The 22,317-nt window shown below is 40.0% G+C and overlaps 1 long non-coding RNA gene across 1 annotated transcript; it reads left to right on the top strand.

Annotated features, from left to right (window-relative positions):
• The first annotated feature begins 3,410 nt into the window (after positions 1–3,410).
• Positions 3,411–5,988, top strand: LOC115479153. The gene is made up of 3 exons (XR_003943621.1): positions 3,411–3,438; positions 5,359–5,360; positions 5,898–5,988. It is a non-coding gene; the product is annotated as an uncharacterized LOC115479153 (long non-coding RNA).
• The last annotated feature ends 16,329 nt before the right edge of the window (positions 5,989–22,317 follow it).

Below are 22,317 nucleotides of genomic sequence, written 5' to 3' on the forward strand. Positions count from 1 at the left end.
AAAAGCCCTGACTTTTAGGAACTTGCCCAAACATTTTTAAAACCCTATTATGCCACCTGCTTTTACCACATTCTCAGGCAATGAATTCCAGAGTTTAACTACATGTTGAATGAAGAAATATTTTCTCAGATTTGTTTTAAACGTACTATTTAGTGATTTCATTGTATATCCTCTAGTCCTTGTACTTTTGTAAAGAGTAAACAAGTGATTCACATCTACCTGTTCCACTTTACTCATGATTTTATGGACCTATATCTTGTCTCTCCTTGGCTGTCCCTTCTCTAAGTTGAAGAGCCCTAGCCTCTTTAGCCTTTCCTCATAAGCAAGATGTACCATCCCCTTTATAATGTTGGTCACTCTTCTCTATATCTTTTCTAATTCCACTATACCTTTTTTGAGATGCGTTGACCAGAACTGCACACACTATTCAAAATGGAATTGAACCAAGGAGCAATACAAAGACATAATATGTTGTTCTCCATTCATATCCTAATACTTTCTAACATCCTATTTGCCTTCTTAGCTGCCACTGCACACTGAACAGAGGGTTTCAATGAATCATCAATGATGACATCTAGATCCTTTTCCTGGGTAGTGATGCCTAATGTGGAACCTTGCATCATGTAGCTATAGTCTGGGTTCCTCTTTCCTACAGCATCACTTTGCACTTGCTCACATTTAGGGCTTTATTCTATAAAGGTTATGCTCCTAAATTTATGCTCCTAAATTAAAAGCCTAATCTATGCTTCAAAATAGATTAGGCTGATCATTTTGGAAAATAAATTTAGGATCGTAAATTTAGGAGCATAACCTTTATAGAATAAGGCTCTTAATGTCATCTACCATTTGGATGCCCAGCACCAACATCAAGATCACCATATATAATTTCCTGGGTCACCTCTGGAACCCATTTTAAAAAATGGTGTTACATTGGTGACCTTGCAATCATTTCGTACTATGTTTGATTATAAAGAGAAATTACAAATTACTAATAGATCTGCAGTTTCATATTTTAATTCTACCGGTACTCTGGGATATATACCATCCAGACTATGCAAAATTGTGCAGAGTTGACTAGTGTAATAATCAGGTAAATCTATATGAGCACTTTTGAACACTAGTCAATCATAAGCTTATCGAGACTATCGTGGTGTTTCACTTTTGCAAGGAGAAAACCCTCAGAAACCTATTGGATTTGCACAAATCCTAGATTTACAATGGCAGGACTTTTATGCCTTTGTTAAGTTTCTATCATTGGGAAAAACTCCTTGTGTTTGCTTTATTACTTTTCAACATATTTGACTCAATCGTCTTTCAAAATATCTCTCAAACCGTCTGTATGTACGTCTTAAGTTATAATTAGACTCTATGCATCAGCGCCAAGAAAACACAACAGTACTTAGCTTAATGTCCGACGGGGCCACCGTTTCACGTGCGCTGTTTTATGTGGCTTATAGAGGTCTTCAAAGAACAAAGTTTGTTTGATTACAAAACACATTATTGACTAAGCTTTCTCTCTCTAACATTGGTTCACTTACTCTCAGTTGTTGAACTTCAAACAAAATGGCGCCTGCGCATCACACACTGGCTTCTCCCTTTAAATAGGCTACTCTGAACAGCTTATCTTAAAGAGACATGCCTGTATGGTGTCTGCTCAAAGATCTTGGTGTATGCTAATAGAATACATGCCAGTCTATTTTGCTGTTTAAGCCCTCTAGTTCTAACGTGTTCAATTTAAAAGTCCATTTTGCCTCCCTTCTTTGTAACAGCAATTTTTTATTGCCTCCTATCTGATTTCTGCCCTCTACCTTATCTAGAATACAGCACTTGAGATCTTCAAAAGAATGTTTCATACTGGTGGTGTTCTACTAATGGATCTTTAATGTTTTTCTCGCTGATATTGGATTTATGTTCGAGCATCCTGGTTTTAAATGATCTGGTTGTCATGCCCAAATAAAGCTTATGACATGGGCACTGGATGACATATACAACGTACTCAGTTCTACAATTAGTACAGTGGATTAAAGGATATTCGTGATTATTTCAGATATCTTTAGGTTTTTGTCTGTATGGTAATTTTACAGATCTGACACGTGCTGCACTTGAAGTGTCCCCTAATTTTCTTGTTCACACTGGCTGATATTGGTAAAGCTGCAGGGCATAGTGTTGATAAGCTTATGATTGACTAGTGTTCAAAAGTGCTTGTATATATACCATCCAGCTCAGGTGATTTGCTATTCTTTAATTTGTCAAATTGACCTATTACTTTTTTCAGGTTTAGAGAGATGAGTTTTTCTCTAAGATCACCACTTAAAAACCATTTATCTCCTACATCTTTATCAGTGAAGACTAAAGCAAAGAATTCATTTAGTCTCTGCTGTTACGTTTGTGGAGGAAACAGCGAGCCCTTCAAAACCCACCAGAAATCCACTGTACTCACATCTAGGTGCCCGCCTTCACCAGTAAGGGCTATGGTAGTGGTGTACAGTTGTGGGTAGTGGGTTTTGGGGGGCTCAGCACACAAGGTAAGGGAGCTATGTACCTGGGAACAATTTCTGAAGTACACTGCAGTGCCCCCTAGGTTGCCCAGTTGGTGTCCTGGCACGTCAGGGGGGCCAGTGCACTACAAATGCTGGCTCCTCCCACAATCAAATGGCTTGTTTTTGGTCGTTTCTGAGATGGACATCCTTGGTTTTGATTATCGCTGAAAATCAGAAACATCCATGTCTAGGGGCGACCAAATCTAGGGACAACCAAATTTAAGGATTTGGACGTCCCTGACGGTATTTTCGAAACGAAAGATGGACGTCCATCTTGTTTTGAAAATACGGTTTCCTCGCCCCTGGATCGGAATGTTTTGCCAGGATGTCCAAATCAAAACTTGGACGTCCCTTTCGAAAATGCCCCTCATTGTCTTCCTTGAGTGTCCCTTTTACCCTCAACCATCTAGTAGTCCAACTGATTCTTTTAGTGACTTCTTGCTTCAAATGTACCTTAGAAACATTTTTATTATGTGTTTCAAGCTTCTTTTCAAAGTATCACTTTGCCTTCCCTATCATGCATTTGACTTGCCATTCCTTATGCTGTTTCCTATTATCTTTAGTTGGAACTTTCTTCTGTTTTCTGATGGTATCCAGATCTCCTTCACAGACATAACAAATGAACAGACATTTAACTGAAGACATTCACAATATAGCTAGAAATGAAAATTACTACTAATAGGTTATCAATATGCTGGATGTTGATTGGGAATCCCTGTTATGGGGTCATCTAGAAGAAGAGAGATCCTGGATTCTCTAAAAGGAGAAAAGCAAAGAGAAGCTGGTAAAGTAGTCATAAAAGCAAAGATGCAAATGGAAGAAAAAAATAGCCAATATGGAGGGGGGGGGGGGGGGGGGGGGAAACAAGACATTTTAGATATGTTAGTGATAGGAGGAAGTGAGCATTTTAATTAGGTGGCAGATATTTGTTACTTTGATTATGTATGTTAAAACCAGTGCTTTTTTCCTAGTAAAAAAAGGTACTGGTTCTCAAATGCCAGGCCACCCTTCAGGGGTGGGGTGCAGACCTGCCAAGTCTCCCGCATTCAGCGGGTGACTCCTGCTTTGGTGGGTCATCTCCCACCAAAGTGGGAAAGTCTCCTGCTGAGATGATCCTCCGCTGCTACCCCTTCCGCCGCTACTATTGCTGCTACCGCCGCGTCTCTGTGAGCAGCCTCAGCAAAAGAAGAAAATGAAGGTCGGGGCCGCAGCAGCCTTCTGGCATGCACTGTTGGCTCTGCCATCCTCTGCCCCCGCTGACGTCAATTTCCTGTTCTGGTCCCACGCTTCATTTTGGATGGAAGGGAAAGAGAGAGGGAAAGGGGACGTGCTGGATGGAGGTGAGAGGGGAGAAGCTGGATGGAAAGAAAGAAGAGTGGGGATGCTGGCTAGAAGAGGGGTACAGAGAGAGAGATGAATGGAAAGATGGTGGGAGAAAGAGGGGACATGGAAAAGGGCAGGGGAGAGACAAGCTGTTGGGAAGAAGGAAGGGGAGGAAGGGGGAGACTCTGGTTGGTCAGATGGAGAGAGAAACAGGAGAAATACTGGATGAAAGGAGGGAGAGAAAGAGGAAAAATGCTAGAAGTAGGGGACAGAAAGAGGGAAGACGCTGGATGGAAGAATAGGAGAGAATGAGGGAAAGTGCAGGATGGAAGGATAGGGAGAGAAAGAGGAGATGGATGGAAGGATGCAGAGAGAAAGACACTGGAAGGATGGGAAGAGAAAGAGGGGAGATGCTGGATGGAAAGGGGGAGAGGATACAGTTAGTGAAAGACTGGAGAATAATTGTAAGGGGCATGGGGAGAACAAAAGTGAAGAAAAGATGAAAAGCCATAGATAAAGTAAAAAGAGGGAAATCAAAGAATGGATAGTGTAATTAATTAAATCTGGACAGAGAAACAGGCAGAAAAATAAATTGAAGAAAACATAGAACAAGGAGAGAAAAATGAGAAATGGACAGGAAACCCTGGCAAGACAGTTAAGAGAAGACGAAGGAAAGCAGAATCAAGAGACTGGGACCAACACAATTAGAAAAAGTAAATGGCCAGACACCAAAGGTACAGAAAATAATTTTATTTTTAATTTAGGATAAAATAATGTGGTAGTTGTGTTAGTTAAGGTTAATAAATGCAAATAAAACACAAAATAGAAAATAAGGTGATACCTTCACTGATTTTAAAACATTTTTAATTAGCCTTCAGAGATCAGCACTTCCTTCCTCAGGTCGGGCGAGGATACCATAACAGTATTCTACTGTCCTGACCTGAGGCAGGAGGTTTTGGCCTCTGAAAGCTAATTGAAAAGGGTATTAGGCTATTAAATAAAATATTTTCTGAAATGACTGTGGGATTGAGGTGTGCCAGGGGGGCAGAGCCGTGTAGAGTGGGAGGAGCCAATGCAGAGTGGGGCGGGGCTGGAGCATGTACTAAAATCTCCCTCTCAAAAATTGGGGACCCCTTGGCAGCTCTGGGGTTGATCACTGAGGAACCCACTCCACAATAGCAGGGGCGTAGCCAGGCACCCAATTTTGGGTGGGCCTGGGCCCAACATGGGTGGGCAGAAGAACTCCGCCCTGTCCCACAAGTGATTTGGTCTCTCCCTCTCTTGCCTGCATGCCATATAGTCTCTCAAACATCCCTCCTGCCCCGCATACCTTTTAAGTAGCAGATTTTCACCAGTAGCGAGTAGCAACTAATACACACTGCTCATGTTGGCCCCACAGCCTTCCTTCTGATGCAACTTCCTGCTTCTGCATAGGTGGGAAGCTATAGGACCAGTGCAAACAGCATGTATCAGTCGCTGCTCGCTGCAGGTGAAGATGTGCTATTTACAAGGTATGCAGGAGGGACAGTTGTTGGGAGTTTTTGGATGGTAGGGCTTGGGGATCCCTGGCAGCCACTTCATAGGTGTGCTGCTACTGGGTGGACCTGAGCCCAAAGTGGGTGGGCCTGGGCCCACGCGGGTCCACCCTTGGCTACGCCACTGCACAATAGCAAGACCCCCTGCAACCAGTCACAGAACCTATGACAAGGCAGAATTGGTGTGTAGAACCTGAGCTCTTTCATTTAAACTTGGGGACCATGGGTCAATTTTAGCAGACAATGGTAAAGATACCGGTACTTAGTACCCTCCAAGTACCCCCTCAAAAAAAGAGCCTTGGTTAAAACTGTAATCTGATATGAACTGTGGACTACGCGGAATAGACATATTTTAAATAAATAAAAATACCAAATAAACCCCCCTGTTTACTAAAACTTAGCTCGAGATATCTGCAGCAGGGCCCATTTTATTCCTATGGGCTTTGCTGCAGATAACTCAAGCTAAGGTTTAGTAAACAACCCCCAAAGTAAAGTAAAGGCAAACGTGGCATTGTAAGACTCAAAAGTGAAGGGGAAGAATAAGTAGAAGCTGATAAAGATAAGGCAGAATTGTTTAACAAATATTTCTGTTCTGTGTTCACAGCTGAAGGATCACAGAAGACAAACACAAATAGGGATGGAGGTGTGTTAGTCCCTGAACGATTTTCAGAGGACAATGTTCACGATAAGCTAGCTAAAATAAAGATGGATAAAGCGAAGGGGCTGGATGGCATACATCCAAGGGTACTGAAAGTTCTTGGGGAAGGAGAAATTAGATCTTACCTGCTAATTTGCTTTCCTTTAGTCCCTCCGGACCGGACCAGGATTGGACTGATGGGTTGTGCTCGCCTACCAGCAGGTGGAGACTGAGAAAAAACTCTGACTCTAGAGAGCCAATAGGAGCCCTGGCCATGTGACCTTAGCCTCAGTATTTGAATAACAAAGCAGGAAAGAAAGAAAGACCTTCTGTGCCGTATGGAATCCTAGCAGCCACAAAGCACTCGGCAATGCCAAGTATCAGAGCTCACCAGCAACTCTCACCAGAGAAGTGGTATGGCCCGATATGTATTACAGCTCACCAGCAACTCTCACCAGAGAAGTGGTATGGCTCACTTGTACTACAGCTCACCAGCAACTCTCACCAGAGAAGCGATATGGCTCACATGTAACATAGCTCACCAGCAACTCTCCCCAGAGAAGTGGTATGGCTCACGTATAATATAGCTCACCAGCAACTCTCACCAGAGAAGTGGTATGGCTCACTTGTCTTATAGCTCACCAGCAACTCTCACCAGAGAAGTGGTATGGCCCACTTAAGATTTTATATATATTCCAGCAACTGAGCACAGCCACAACTCTCACCAGAGAAGTGGTATGGCATATTTAAGGTTTTATAGATAGATTCCAGCAATTGAGCTCACCAGCAACCACCAGAGAAGTGGTATAGACCACGTAAAGTTCTGTATATATATAGTATTGTTCCACAAATCGTAAAGGAATGAATACACTTCCTACTTAATAAAAGAAGCTAAAGAGTAGAGAGAACATGGGAGGGGCCTGGTCCGGTCCGGAGGGACTAAAGGAAAGCAAATTAGCAGGTAAGATCTAATTTCTCCTTCCTTAGCGTCCCTCCTGACCGGACCAGGATTGGACTGATGGGAAGTACCAAAGCAGTAATCTGAAGGGAGGGACCCTATGAAAACTGCAGAGAAATGTTCATGCTGCTTAGGCCACCTGGCGACAACTAACATGTAGTGTGTCCCAATGAGCAAAATAAAATGAAACTAGGACTAAGTTGCCAACTTACCAATGTGCACCGAGAGCACCAAAAATCGCTGTAGTAAGAATAGAGCCCGCTTCTGAAGTTGTGGAATATGTTGTAATACGCTGTGGAACTGCCCTCTCAGCGAGAAGAGAAATAGACATTCTCATTTCCTTGATCCTTCGAGATATAGCGGGTTAGAAACAATGAAAAACTTTTACGCCTACTGGCTAGAAGGACAAAACCAATAAGAAAAAACCGATTGGGAAAGGTGAAAACTTTAAACTACAGCAGACCGAAAAGAAGTTACCAACCGTAGAAGTATTCCACACATAGATCTACTTGCTGCAATGGCTACTAGGAAACACTGCTTGAAGAGGAAAACTTTATAGAAAAAGTTATGGCTACTAGAAATCAGAACTTTAAGAGTCTGTTCACGTAGTTCACCTAGCTGGTGGACGAAGCGGGGGGTACAGGTGCTGGACTCCTTTAAGAAAACCGCTTTGACAGTGGATGCTGCATAAGCTTGCGGTTGTCAACAGTATCATGCATCACTGATAGAGCTGCCAAATGAACTCTAATGGATGAGTAAGACAGACCAGATTTCGCCAGATGCAGAAGATATTCCAAAACTTGCGAAATGGATACTGTTTGTGGAATGAAGTGGCGAGAGGAGCACCACAGAGTGAACCGTCGCCCCTTTGATTCATAGGACTTTAATGTAGATTTCTGTCTGGAAGCAATTAAAACTTGAAGTACTTCCTGCGAAAATATCAAAGACGTTGTGGACCCAGTAACCACGCCATAAGTTTGAGTGACTGGGGGTCCGGATGTAGAAAGGTGCCTTGGTTCAGCGTGAACACCTAGTGAGATGACGGAAGAAACGCATATAGAAGGTTGAAAAACCCCTGCTGGATGTTGGCATCTGTCCCTGTCTCCGTCAAGACTGTTGCTGAACGGAAGAAGCAAGAAATGTTCGTGAGTCTGAAGGCAAAAAAAGATGGCCCTGAAGTGTCGCAGTGAGGAAGTAAGGCTGAAAAAATGAGAGTCCATTCACCTAAATGCAGGGTGAGACAACTAAGAAAAAATGACTACAAACTCAAGAGTATACTCTTAACTCCTCCTTGGCGGATGACATAACCAATTGCCATGGCAAGGACCAACATAGCTCTCTCCGCCTTGTTTGTCAGTAGGGAAAACAAAATTCACCCGAAGGTAAAACTGTTGGATTATTTGTAGTAAATAATTAGCAGATTTTTATACACACAGCTTCAGCTTTAGAAATGTTAATTTCTTTTCTTCATCTCTCTCTCATACACCCCAGAATAATTCACTGCTGAGTCACTTTAAAGTTGAAGTAACAAAACATCTGTTTACTCACAGTTTGTAGTTAGATTATATTCAGACAGGCTTATATATACATAATACTATACATTTGGATTATCAGCTCTTTCCATGTGCTTAGATGGTAATGGATGCTCACACCACCATTGATCCTCAGCTTAGGAGAGATCATGAGCTCCATGTGCTGTGCCTAACCCCCACAGGAAGTTGCATGGGTGTGACCTCTCTAAGCAATTTACATCAGAGGTCACAGAGTAATCACAGAGAAAAAAAACATTTCTGACAGGCAATGCATGTTAAATACAATACATTATTCCAACAAACCCCTTCTCATGCATAACTGTCATGCAATTATTAATTCACACAAAGTCCAAGCTTTATACGCAGATTCTCAAAACGTTCTCTGGGTAACGGTTTGGTCATGATGTCAGCTGTCATCTCACTGGTGTGACAATAGTGTAGACTGATGACCCCTTCTTTCGCCAACTCTCGCACGTTGTGGTATTTCGTTGCGATGTGCTTGGTGCGTGACTGAACCTTGTCATTCTGTGACAGTCTGATGCAGCTTTGATTATCTTCCATTATCTGGATTGGTCTCTGTTCATCTATTCCAAAATCCAGCAAAAGTTTTTCAATCCACATCAGTTCTCTGCATGCTTCTGATACGGCCACATATTCAGCTTCTGTAGAAGACAGACTCACAATACTTTGTTTATGACTGGCCCAAGAAATTTGTACATTTCCATACATAAACACATATCCACTTGTGGATTTATAATCAGAATGATCCCCTGCCCAATCTGAATCACAGTAACATATTAGTTTTGGATTACTATTGGCTGAAATCTTCAATTTACAATCAATGGTACCTTTTAAATACCTTACCATCCTTTTAACTGCAGTCCAATCTGATTTGGTAGGTGAGCTGACCCTTCTGCTCAAAATTCCTACTGCATTTGCTATATCAGCCCTGTATGTGGTAGTCAGATATAAAAGCTTACCTATGGCTGATCTATATTGGATGTTATCTGGTAAAGGTTCTCTTACTGTTTCATCCTTCAGAAAATCAGTGATCATGGGAGTGCTTACAACTTGGGCATCTTGCATACCTAAACTTTCAATAAGCTCATTTATTTTCTGCTTCTGGCTTAGAAGATAAGAACCATCATTTGTTTCTCAATTTCTATACCAAGATAGTATGACACATTACCAAGTTCTTTTATCTCAACATTCAGGTTTAAATATTTTACAATGTCCTTGTACTCTTGCTCACTTTCGCTTGCAATGAGCAGATCATCAACAAAAGCTAAAATGTATGCATATTGTCCATTTCTGCACCTAGTGTACAAACATTTATCTGCTTCACCTTGCTTAAATCCTAAATTTGTCAATATTTCATGCAATTTGTCATTCCAACATTTTGCACTTTGCTTTAATCCATAAAGACCTTTGTTTAATTTACACACTAGCTGTCTTTGTTTTGTATTTATGAAACCTGTTGGCTGTTCCATGTACAAGTCTTCAGTTATATCTCCATGAAGAAATGCTGTTTTCACATCAATGTGGTTGACTTGCATGCCTTTTGAGACTGCAATGCTCAGAAGTGTTCTAATTGTCGTGTGTTTCACTACAGGTGCAAACACTTCATCAAAATCTTCTCCATATTTTTGAAGATATCCCTTTGCGACTAATCTGGCTTTATACCTTTCCACTTTTCCTTGTGCATTCCTTTTTAACTTGAATACCCATTTGCATCCTATAGCTTTCTTGCCAGGAGGTAATTTTGTAAGAATCCAAGTCTTATTTTTATGCAATGCATCAATTTCTTCTTGTGCAGCTTTATGCCATTCAGCAGCTTCTTCTGCTGGCATTTTCTCAATCTCATCCCATGTTAAGGGCTCTTGAGCTTCTGCTGACTTTGTTAGGTAAGACAGTCTTGGGGGTGGAACACCTTTGTTTTCCCTGGATGAGCGTCTGACAACAGGTTGGTCTGACCTTTCCGCATCCTCTAAATCTGAGAGTCCTTCTCCAATTGATTCCCCTTCTCCAACTGTACTGTCTTCTGCAATGATCCTTTCTGTGTCTGCTTCCTCTGCCTGTTCCTCATTAGATACAGATGAGTTGCTTTCAGACATCTGCCTTGGTATGGCATTTATATACACTGGCATGTCTATTATGGTTCTAGTTTCATATTCTGGATGATAAGGCTCATCTGGGATAATCCAGCCTTTATCAACCCTTTGTTTTCATCAAAATATGTAACATGTCTTATGCCAACAATGCCAGTTTTCAGATTCAAAATTCTATATCCTTTGTGTCCTGGAGCATAGCCAACTAAAATGCCCCTTTCTGTTGTGGAATCCAGCTTATGCCTTCTTTGCTTTGGTACATGAGCATATGCTGTACTTCCAAATGTTCTTATGTGTGACAGGTTTGGCTTCCTACCATGCCATGTCTCATGTGGTGTGCGCTCAGCGCCTTTAGTTGGCATTCTGTTTTGTAGGTACACTGCTGTGAGAATGGCTTCCCCCCATAGTCTTTTAGGGAGATTGCTATCTGACAGCATACATCTGGTCATTTCCACAAGTGACCTAAATTTTCTCTCTGCAACAGAATTTTGCTCTGGTGTATAAGCTACTGTTGTGATATGCTGAATGCCTTCTTGTTCTAGAAATGTGCGCATGCTTTGTGAAGTGAACTCACCACCATTGTCGGTCTGAAGAACCTTTGGTTTTCTTTCAAATTTATTGCTCACCATGGCTACGTATTTCTTCAGCATGTCTGTGACTTGACTTTTTTCTTTCAGCAAATAGGCCACACAATATCTAGAGAAATCATCCAAGAATATTAGCACAAATCTGTTATTTCCCAATGATGGGATATTAAACGGTCCACATAAGTCACTGTGTATTAAGTCCAGTACTTTATTACTCCTATTTCCTGTGTATGCAGGAAATGAGGGTCTCACACCTTTTTGAGTAACACAGTCTATGCATTTCTCCATTTTACCAGTATTTGCACTTATCTGAATGCCTGTGGCTAGTTGCCTACTGTAAAGATCCTGGATCACCTTAAAATCACGATGTCCCAGGCGGCGGTGCCAGATTTCCAGACTACATTTACCATCATTCTTCCTTACTTGCGCCATATGTGAGGCTTCACCTGAAATGCTCAGTTTATAAACATCATTATGCATAAAAGCTTCAGCATACACTTCATCATTTTTAGAGATTGTGCACTTACTGTTTTCAAAATGAATCACAAATCCCTTCTTATCTAATGTAGATACACTAAGCATATTGCAAACTGCTTGGGGAATATACAAGACATCACTTACAGGAATTTCTTTAACTTCATTAGACACTTTGCATTTTAAGAATCCAATGCCTTTTGCTTGGATCTTAGCAGTCCCTGCGTTTGCAGTTTTAAGAATACCTTCTTCTGGACTCATTTCCTGAAAGAAATCCTTAGAATTGGTTAAATGGCATGTGCTCCCCGAATCCAAAATCCAAGTACTTTCATTTGAATTATTATTTACCATAGTCAAAGATTTTTCTGCCATTAGAAAGCTCTTATGTTTATTATTGTCCTTCATACATTTCCTGGTTGGAGAATTCTTTTGTTCCATTGGCTTAGGTGAGCTAGAGGGAGTGTTTTGTGTTTCCTTACACCATTTAGATACATGTCCCTCCTTTCCACATGAATAGCAAATCAGCTTGCCCTTGGGTGGAGTTTTCCCATAGCTCCGCCTTCCTCTGTTCTTTGCCAAGAAATTTGTTTCATTTCTCTCTGACTGACTTTGAGAACACTTCTCCTCAGAATCATTAATTATGCATTCCTGCCTCAGTTTTGATGCTGCCTGTTCAAAAGATTGCCCTTCAATGGCTTCATTTACAGACCTAAAAACATCAAACTTCTTTGATAGTGAGGTAAAAAGAAATGCTCTTTTCAATGCATCACACATGGGAATTCCAGAAAGTTCTAACTTTTGAAATGAAGACATAAGATGCATAATGTGATCATTACACTTACTTTTATCCCTTAATTTGGTCTCATTCAACTCTGCCAACCAAATTGGTTGCTGTTTTGCATATGTAGTTGCATACATAGTTCTCAGTTTATATAAATTTCATTTGCTGTATCTTTTGCCTCCACTAATATGGCTTGTTTCTCTGAGAGAGCTTCCAAAAACATGCACTTCACATAATAGTTTGCATTGTCCCATTCAGCCATATTTTCAGCTGTTCTGTTTTGGTCTAAGCATATATTTAATTTCTTTGCTTGAAGGAGACATCTGAATCTTAGTTCCCACTGCTGATAATTAAATTCAGTTAATTTAGGCACCTTGAGAGAGTAGAAAAATGGTGAATTTCCTCCCTCAGCCATTTCTTAGCCTTGCCTTCTGTTTGTTGTGTGGGGGGAGAGAGAGAGACAGACTGAATCTTTCTTTTAAAACTTAAGAGAAAAATGTGGCTTTTTTACTGCCTGGTAATATTTCTCTTCTTTTTCAATTCCTGACCCTGGGCCCATAACCCTTTTGTTGGATTATTTGTAGTAAATAATTAGCAGATTTTTATACACACAGCTTCAGCTTTAGAAATGTTAATTTCTTTTCTTCATCTCTCTCTCATACACCCCAGAATAATTCACTGCTGAGTCACTTTAAAGTTGAAGTAACAAAACATCTGTTTACTCACAGTTTGTAGTTAGATTATATTCAGACAGGCTTATATATACATAATACTATACATTTGGATTATCAGCTCTTTCCATGTGCTTAGATGGTAATGGATGCTCACACCACCATTGATCCTCAGCTTAGGAGAGATCATGAGCTCCATGTGCTGTGCCTAACCCCCACAGGAAGTTGCATGGGTGTGACCTCTCTAAGCAATTTACATCAGAGGTCACAGAGTAATCACAGAGAAAAAAAACATTTCTGACAGGCAATGCATGTTAAATACAATACATTATTCCAACAAAAACGAATTGCTGAGGTCCCCCAGAAAAAAATATATACAAACAAGCTTCTGCCAAAAAGTGTACTGCACATGTACTGCACGAAGCATCCCAATGACAGAACTAAGGTTCTTGAGATAACTAGATGACACTTAAATAGCGCGATTGATGACCCTGAGATTCGCAATAGGATGAAGGAAAATTCCTTCTTGGGCATTAGAAAGTAAAATTGCATTCTGCAGAATAGAGCGAGGAAATGGCCGAAGGCCCAAGGTCACCAAGAAAAATATAAACTGGGATGTTTGCAGAGGAGACAAAAGACTGTGCGCCCACCTGACTAAACAAAGAGAAAATCCGAGATATCTGATGAGAGATCAAATGAGAGGCCTGGCTACAATCACCACCCAACCTAGAGACTGTAAGAAATGCAACACCCGGTGCGTGACCTGAGAACTCTGCTGATAAGACTTTCTCCAATTAGGCAGTCGTCTAGGTAAGAATGAAATGACCCTAAGAGTCATCTCTGTGAAACAGTGTCAAAGACTTTGGTAAAATCTAAATACACCATATCTAGCAGAACCACTAAAACTTCCTTAGCGTCCCTCCAGACCGGACCAGGATTGGACTGATGGGTTGTGCTCGCCTACCAGCAGGTGGAGACTGAGAAAAAACTCTGACTCTAGAGAGCCAATAGGAGCCCTGGCCATGTGACCTTAGCCTCAGTATTTTCTCAGTCTCCTAGCAGGTAGGAAGTGAGCCCATTAGTCTCTCTCCTTTTCTCTTTAGATATTACAGATATTTGTGATAATTCTTCTGTGCCTGGAATTTTATTTAGAGGCTTGACAGGGTTTCCTTTCTCTTCTTTCTTTGACAGGCAGCTGCTTTAAAAGAATTAAATCAAATAAAAGGAAATTCAAAGAAGCAGCCTTTCTTTCCCCAGACTTCTAACGAGCAGGCAGCTCCAGTGTTTTATTATGATTGAGGGGTTATAAAAAAAAAAAAGACAAACAGAAGAAAATAATTCAGTGTCTGTGACTTTAAACAGCGATTTTTCTTGTCAGATTTAATTTCCTCCATTTTCTTGCGTTTTGGCGGCGGCAGTTTAAACAAATGAAAAAAAAAAAAAGAAAGGTGCGAACCGCGTAAGCGCGGCCACCTGTTTTTTCCAATATGGCTTAAAAGTTCAAACAGCTGCTGTCGGTCAGCATCGCGCAGTTCACGCAGCCGGAACGTGTAAATTTTGCTCTCCCTTCAAGGTTTCTTCGGATCCGGTGCTGCCTCCGTTTTTTTTTTCGGGGCCTTTTTTGCCGGCTGTCGTTTCTTCGCCGTTCCACTGGGCTCCGCTTGTTCGGAGGTGTCGGGCGCGCTGTCGACGATCGCCACGGGGCCAGTGGCGCAAACGGCGGCCATTTTGTTTCTCCCTCCGTCTTTTCAGTCGGGGATCTCTCTGCTGAAGGTAAGGCTGCAGTTCATAGAGCAGTTCGGCTCCAAGATGTGTACACTTTTGTAAGTGCTGAACGGCGTATTCTAAAATGCTCTTCACATCAGCAGGCAATATTTGGTTGAAAAGGGGGCTCCTTTCATATATGGATATATAACAAGCTTTTCTTGTTTTAAATTTCTATGTATCACGGGGCTGTTAACACTAGTTTTTTCATTTTTCATTGCCTGGTGGAAAATCTACATCTTATCATAATATCATAATTCATTTCAAGCATTTTCCTCAATAGCTGTAGTATTATACAGTGTTTTAAGAACTTTAGAAACTTTCTCTATAGGCATGGAGTAAATTTCTGTCTTTCTCATTCCCTGGTGGATAGGACTACATTGCCTAAGAGTCAATTGATTGGTACTTTGCACTTCTGACTATAATATCTTAGTTCCTTTCAAGCATTTTACTCCATGCCTATGATGTTATATAGTGTTTTAAGAACTTAACAGACAATCACTCTCAATGGCTGTAGTGTTAAAAGTGGCTGCCTCTCCCAAAGACGGTACACCTTTCCAGAGAAAGGGACGGCCCTTCCCTGCTAAGCCAGGGAGATGGGGAGGAAGGGGGGTGGACTCGAGACACCCGAGTTTAACACCCCCGAGGTTTCTATGGAACTTTGGGAGGCTAAGTGCTTTGAAAATATGCCTCTATGTGGAATGAGGGCAGACTATTTCAGAAAGAGTGCATATGCTTTTCGGTATGGGCTCTTCAGTGACTGGGTTAGAAACTGGTTGAGTGGAAGGCAACAAAGGTAGTGGTAAATGGATCTTACTTTGATGTTACCAGTCATGTGCAGCAAGATTCGATTCTTGGGCCAGTTCTTTTTAACATTTTTTATAAGTGATATTGCTGAAAGGCTGCCTGGTAAGCTTTGCCTTTTTGCAGATGATACTGAAATCTGCAATAGGATAGGCACTCCTGATGGTATGAATAACATGAGAAAAGACCTAGCAAAGCTTGAAGAATGGTCCAGAATTTGGCAGCTAAGATTTAATGCTAAAACAATGCAACGTCATGCATTTTGTGCTGCATAACCCCAAGGGAACAGTATAGTATAAGGGGCACCTGGTTGGTTAAATGCTCTACAACCAGCTAAATGCAAATTTTTAGCGGGGCATGACTGGCCCTGACCCACTGAAAATTTATGGTTACCCCTGGATTCTATATATAGCATTGAGATTTCCATGTGGAAATTGAAGCGTAGTCCATAACAATGTGCATAACCTAATTGGTTAACAAGCTAATCACCGATAATTGGATGTTAACAACCAATTATCAGCACTAATTGGCATTAGAATTTACACACACAACTTGCTAAGCATATTCTATAAAAATAAATTCTAATGCATGCTGCCCAAAAGGGGGCATGGCCATAGGTATGGAATCGGTGGTTCGTTGGCATTGCAAAAATGTAGAAGCAGGACACCTGTTCCATGCCTAACTTAGGCGCCGGTATTTACACCAAGTTTTCCTTGGTGTAAATAGATGTGCCTAGAGTTAGGCACTGGCACGGCCGCTAGGCATATTCTATAGATATGCTTAGGTGTATTCTATAAACCATGCTTAAATCTAGGTGTGGTTTATAGATTACGCCTAAGCATAATTTTTTTTGGTGCTGATTTTTCAGGTGCCTTAAATAAAATCTTGTCCTTAATGGCTAGCAGATAACAGGTTATATCATGAGATATAACTGGCTATCTGCGATTTTCAGCGCAAGTTTGGTGGCCATATTTGGCTGCTTTAATACCAGGCCTATCTTTGGCCAGTTCAGACTTAACGGCCAGTGTTAAATATCAGCTTGGCCGGTTAAGTTTGAACTGGTCAAAAATAAACCAGATATTCAATGCCAGTCACCGGAAACAGTCCTAGCTAGGCTCAGCGCTGACCAAGGGAGTAAGCCAGGCTAACTCCTGTGGTCTGAATATTGGGCTCATGGTCTTTTCTGCCTTCATTTTTCTATGGTTCTATGTTTTGCTGCCTACATCTATAATTCCTTATAGAATTATTCTCTTTACAACCAACTGTAGGAACTTTCAAAGAGAAAGTATGCACTTGAGCTATGCATGGAAAATGGTTTTTCATCCCTCTCAGTTCAAGCAGGTCCTATTAATGAACCTCTGTACTAACAATACAAACACTACAGAATAAAAAGCTTGGTCACTCGGATTTAAGTACATCTCAAAATCATTTCAAGATCATAGTTATATCAAAGCATTTATCTGTCACCATAAAATACACAGAAACAATCAAAACATTAACCTGTGCAGTTTCTATTAGAGATAGGCACCCAGAAAATTTTTGTTTTGTGTCATTTCCCGTATTATTTACAGAAATGTCCATTTTATTTGGATTTTTCTGGCTATTTTGTCAATTTCCAATAATAATGCCCACTCTTTGGAAAAAGTGTACACTATGAGGCATATTTTCAAAGCACTTTGGGAGGCTAAGTTCCATAGGTTTCTATGGAACTTTGGGAGGCTAAGTGCTTTGAAAATATGCCTCTATGTGGAATGAGGGCAGGCTATTTCAGAAAGAGTGCATATGCTTTTCGCAATAGGGAATGCATGCATGCATACACAAGTTTGTGCATCCGGACTAGTTTGCAGATATGTAGTGATTCCTACATACATCAGGAAAGATTGCCTACCTTTTCTTAAATAGTGCACACTTTCTGAAATAGTACACTATATTTCAACATAAAATAAAATCAAGTCACACTGTGTGGAATTGATGCACACTATTATTGGCAAATGCTAAAACATTAAGAGGGGAAGAAATAAACATAGGCAACTATTAAGCCATATTCTTTTATTGTTAACATTACAATCAATGTACTGTTTTAACTCCATTAATTTCAGTCTTATCTGTGAACCTTGGAATCATAGAGATATCAACTCAAATTGATGAGTTATCCGCCTGGATTCTAAATAGTACAGATAATTGCCACTTAACAAGAATTATTGATACTAATTGGCACTAATTAGAATTTATGCACAAAATTAGTTAGGCATATTTTATAAAGTGGTGCATGTAAATTCTAATATGCACTGCCAAAAAGGGGGAATGGCCATGGGCTTGGAATAGGCGGACTGTGGGCATTCCAAAAATCTATGCGAATGGTTATAGAATATACCTGCTCCATACATAACTTAGGCACTGGTATTTACACCAAGTTTACTTGACGTAAATGGATGCGCCTAGAGAGATGCAGATATGGCCACTACGCATATTGTATAAACCGCCTAACATATTCTATAAACCATGCATAAATCTAGACACAATTTACAGAATACACAGGCATAAATATTTTGGTGCCGATTTTTCAGGCATCATATATAGAATCTAGTCCTATATTTCTTAAATTTGAAAGGGTCAATATTTAGCATGAGTTAACAAGGTAGAAGGGCTCCTACTTAGTTAAATTATGCTGACTGGATTCTGCCCAGATGTTCAGCAGCACTTAATCATCTAGTGCCACTGAATATCTGCTCAGACAGTCTCAGCATTATCCTGTTAATGTCAGGGTGATCATAGGCAGAGCTGTTAGCTGTGATTTTCAATCTTCTACCTAGGTACCTACACAGAAAAAATTAAGACAGCAAAAAGTCTACCTGTCTAAATATTGCCAGTACCTGGATATATGTCAGCAGCTGCCCAATCCCCTGATATTAAGTGTGGAATTCAGGGAAATTTCAGTGCTGAATATGCAGGTCTAAATGTCCATAGCAGCAAGAGTTAAAAAAAAAAATACTGACCACTAAAGGCTGAATATTTCCTGGAAAATTTCCAAGCTTAAATAAAGACAAAGTATTTTGGGAGTCTTCTTGGTATCACTCTTAACAGCTCCAATCACGTTTGGTATTACCATTGATCTTTTTCCTCCAAAGTCTTTCTACTTTAATTTGTAAATCAAAGTGGGGTCCTTTTATTAAGGTGTGCTAATGGATTTAGCACATGCTAATGATTAGCATGTGCTAAATGTTAAGAAGGTCCCAAAAAGCACACAGGCAAGCAGTCTGCAAGATCCAGAACAGCAGAAAAGAAAAGCAGACCCACGTGGTAAAATAAAACAAAATTTATTCAGCGCAGATACATAAAATCAGCATACAACTTTCCTCTAACCGTCCAACATGACCATGTTTTTCCATCTCAAGGGCTGCGTCAGGGGCTTAACATGAAACTATAAGATAAATAAAGGCCATCAGATAATATGATATAAAAAAAACTACAACTTAATAAACCTTAACCCCGGATTCTATTTAGTGCGCCTACAGATCTGTACCAAAATCCAGGCGGATTCTATAATAACAAACATAACTTTGCTGGCTTAACAAGCTAATTAGCATTGACAGTAGCACTTAACAAGCATTAATTAGCACTAATTGGCAATAATTAGAATTTAAACATTTTCCTCTTTGGTTTTGCATATTTGGCATTTGCTGTCATTTTTAATTTTTTCAATATTAGCTTTCACAAAATGTGACCCGCTGAGTGAAAAGGTAGCAAAAGTGGGGTTTGTGACTTACTTATAACACAAGATAGAGGGATACCAACTGCATAATCCTGCAAAATTTCAGCCTCAGGTAGGGATTAATTACATCTTTAAAAAATGAGAAATGTTTTTCAATAAAATAATAATTAACCCCAGAAATCACATACCCCCATTTTAGGTACCTGCAGTTTTAGGGCCCTCTTTACTAAGCTGTGCTGTAGGCATGCTAACTTTTTAGCGCCCACTAAAAAGTTAGCACACCTAAGCGTGGCTTAGAAAGCAGGGCCTTTAGGCTGTAGAACATGAAAAAACATCAAAGTTGTGAAAAAATTGCATAGTCCCATTCTACTAACCCTAGAGTACACAAAACTTTCAAAAATAAAAGTTGACCCTCCAAACCCCACTTTTGGTACCTTTTCGCTCAGCGGGTCACAAATTTGTAATGGTTGTTATTGGTCTGCTAAGATCATTCCTTCAGTTTCTTTTATAAGTACTTTAATTTTCAGCCTCATTTTCCGTCAGTGTCTTATATGTACTGACCATGTAGTAGCTCATCTTTCCAGTTGTTGAATGTGCAGTGTGTTTCTTATTTTTTATATTCAAATTTTCATACTGAAATTATGATGATGATGGTTATTATTTGTATTATAGTACTACCATGCAGTGCTTACCTGATACATATGGTAGATAGTTCCAGCTGCTTGAAGCGTACAATCTAGTAAAGACAGAAAAACAAGTAAGAGAGAATAAACATATCGAGTGGGGATTGTTGAACTAAAACAATAAGGCCTGCTGTAAGCAATGAAGCCTTTACACAGTTTCAGAGCTAGAATAGTGGCTTCAGTCCAAATAGCAGGTGGACTGCAACTGAAGATGGCCTGCCGTTCTCAATTAGGTAAATCTGCAGGAAAATCTGTGCTCAAAAAAACAATCTATATTCATTGTCCAAACTATGAATGTTTAAATAGACCTATGGAGCCTAGACCCTGTAGTATAATTTAAAATATAACGGGGTCACCTGCATCTGCGACATCCCTGCAGATCTTTTCTTCAAATAGACAGGCATATCAGCAGGGACAGCTGCAGGGGATAGTTAAATGTTGATTCTTGTTCTGTTGGTTGTTTGGTGTAATTCTAATTTTGGGTTTCAAGGAAGGCAAAGACTCTTAAACTGTTGGTGACATTTACAGTTATAACGAAAAGCTGACACCTAGGGATTTTACTTACAGAACAATTCCTTTTTACTTCTCTAAGAGGAGAACTATAAGAAAACATTAAACCAGGCAAGGATTTATTTGGCGCTGGAGGTGGCATTTGTGGAGTAAAGCTGTAAGCAATTTGTGTTTACCTGATTGATGGATTGCCCAGAAATGTTTTGCTCATAATCCTATCTATATAAGAAAAGCAGTCCATGAGGGAGGTGACTACTGAGGGGCACTGGGATTTACCAAGTTCATTGTTCAATATTTTAGTATTGTCAGTAAAAATAGTAAAAACAAAAAGAAACAAAGAAGAAAAACTTTGCTTCATAAAACTGCAAATCAAATATGTGTCATTTGTGGCAAATATTTTATCTCTAATAATGTAGAAGGTCATTCTAAGTGCTATTCACTGGCCCATGGTAAAGGTGCATTGACTCTAGTAACATACATTTTTATTTATTTATTAGAATTTATTTACCACCTTTACAATGAAATTCTCTGAAGGCAAGAATAAGTCAAATAAAGACAATAGACTAGTACAGCAGAAAAAATATTCGAACAACAATACAAGGTATGACATAGGTAATAATAATAATAATATAGGTTAACTCCATTATTAGCAAATTAAACTGCAGGAAATATGATTCGCTCACATTAATGGTAATGACATTTTGTGAATAGTTCTCATCAGGCCCATTCTTGAAAGTAAGCCTTATGGAGACCATTTTAGAAGCCCTGTGTATTATTTGCATATGTAAATGCCCTACATGTGAAAATAGTCAAGTCAATATTCAAACTCTGAAGTCAGCATTTGAAGTTATTTCTGAGTATTTAAAGCCAGTCGCTATCTGGATTTTGGTGCTGAATATCTGGGTTTTACAGGCAGAGTCCAGATTAACTGGGTACTAGTGATATTCAGCATTGTTACTGGATAACCATCCAGATAACTTAGAAGACCTTTTTTTTCCTGTCCTAAATTATCAAAATACCAGTGTTGAATATCACCAGTGCTGTGTAACTCCTTGGACTACGCTGGCGCTTTGTAGATAGCACTGGTACAGTCTGCAGAGATTTTTCAGCAGCATTATCTGGATAATGCCACTTAAAGTCCAGGTATGGTCCCGGTCAGCAGGGGCATCTCACATGCTACCCTGATAAGTGCTGCCAATCTCCAGTGGAGCGATTTAGAAAGCTGCTATGGACATTTTTAGATTCAGAGCACAGGGAAAGATGTGTTGTAGAAGAGGTTTGAATGAAATGACAAAGTCTGCGTGCATATCCTGTTTTGCAGTGGTAATACGTGAATATTTTAAACAAATCTAGACATCAGTATTTACACCTGCGCCAAGGCAGCCGTGTCAGTTAACAGCAGATTTGGACCAAGGTATGCACAAAAAGATAGAAGGGGCAATTGTGCTTATTTCTCTGTCATTAAGAACCACCTCAAAGTTTCATAAAAAAGAGATTTTTTTTTTCTTTTCATTTGACTCTGAAACTGGCTCTTCCTGGGAATTCAGTTTTATGAAATCTATACATTAAACTTGTAAGTTGCAAAACTGTCATTTAACAGGAATTAATGCCGGCATGTACACATGCAGAACCCTGAGTAATGCTTCTCTCTCTCTTTTAATGTGTTTCTTCATAAAATAGATGCTTCTACTGTGTATG

Source organism: Microcaecilia unicolor, chromosome 10 (assembly GCF_901765095.1).
Source record: "Microcaecilia unicolor chromosome 10, aMicUni1.1, whole genome shotgun sequence".
NCBI classification, from domain to species: Eukaryota; Metazoa; Chordata; class Amphibia; order Gymnophiona; family Siphonopidae; genus Microcaecilia; species Microcaecilia unicolor.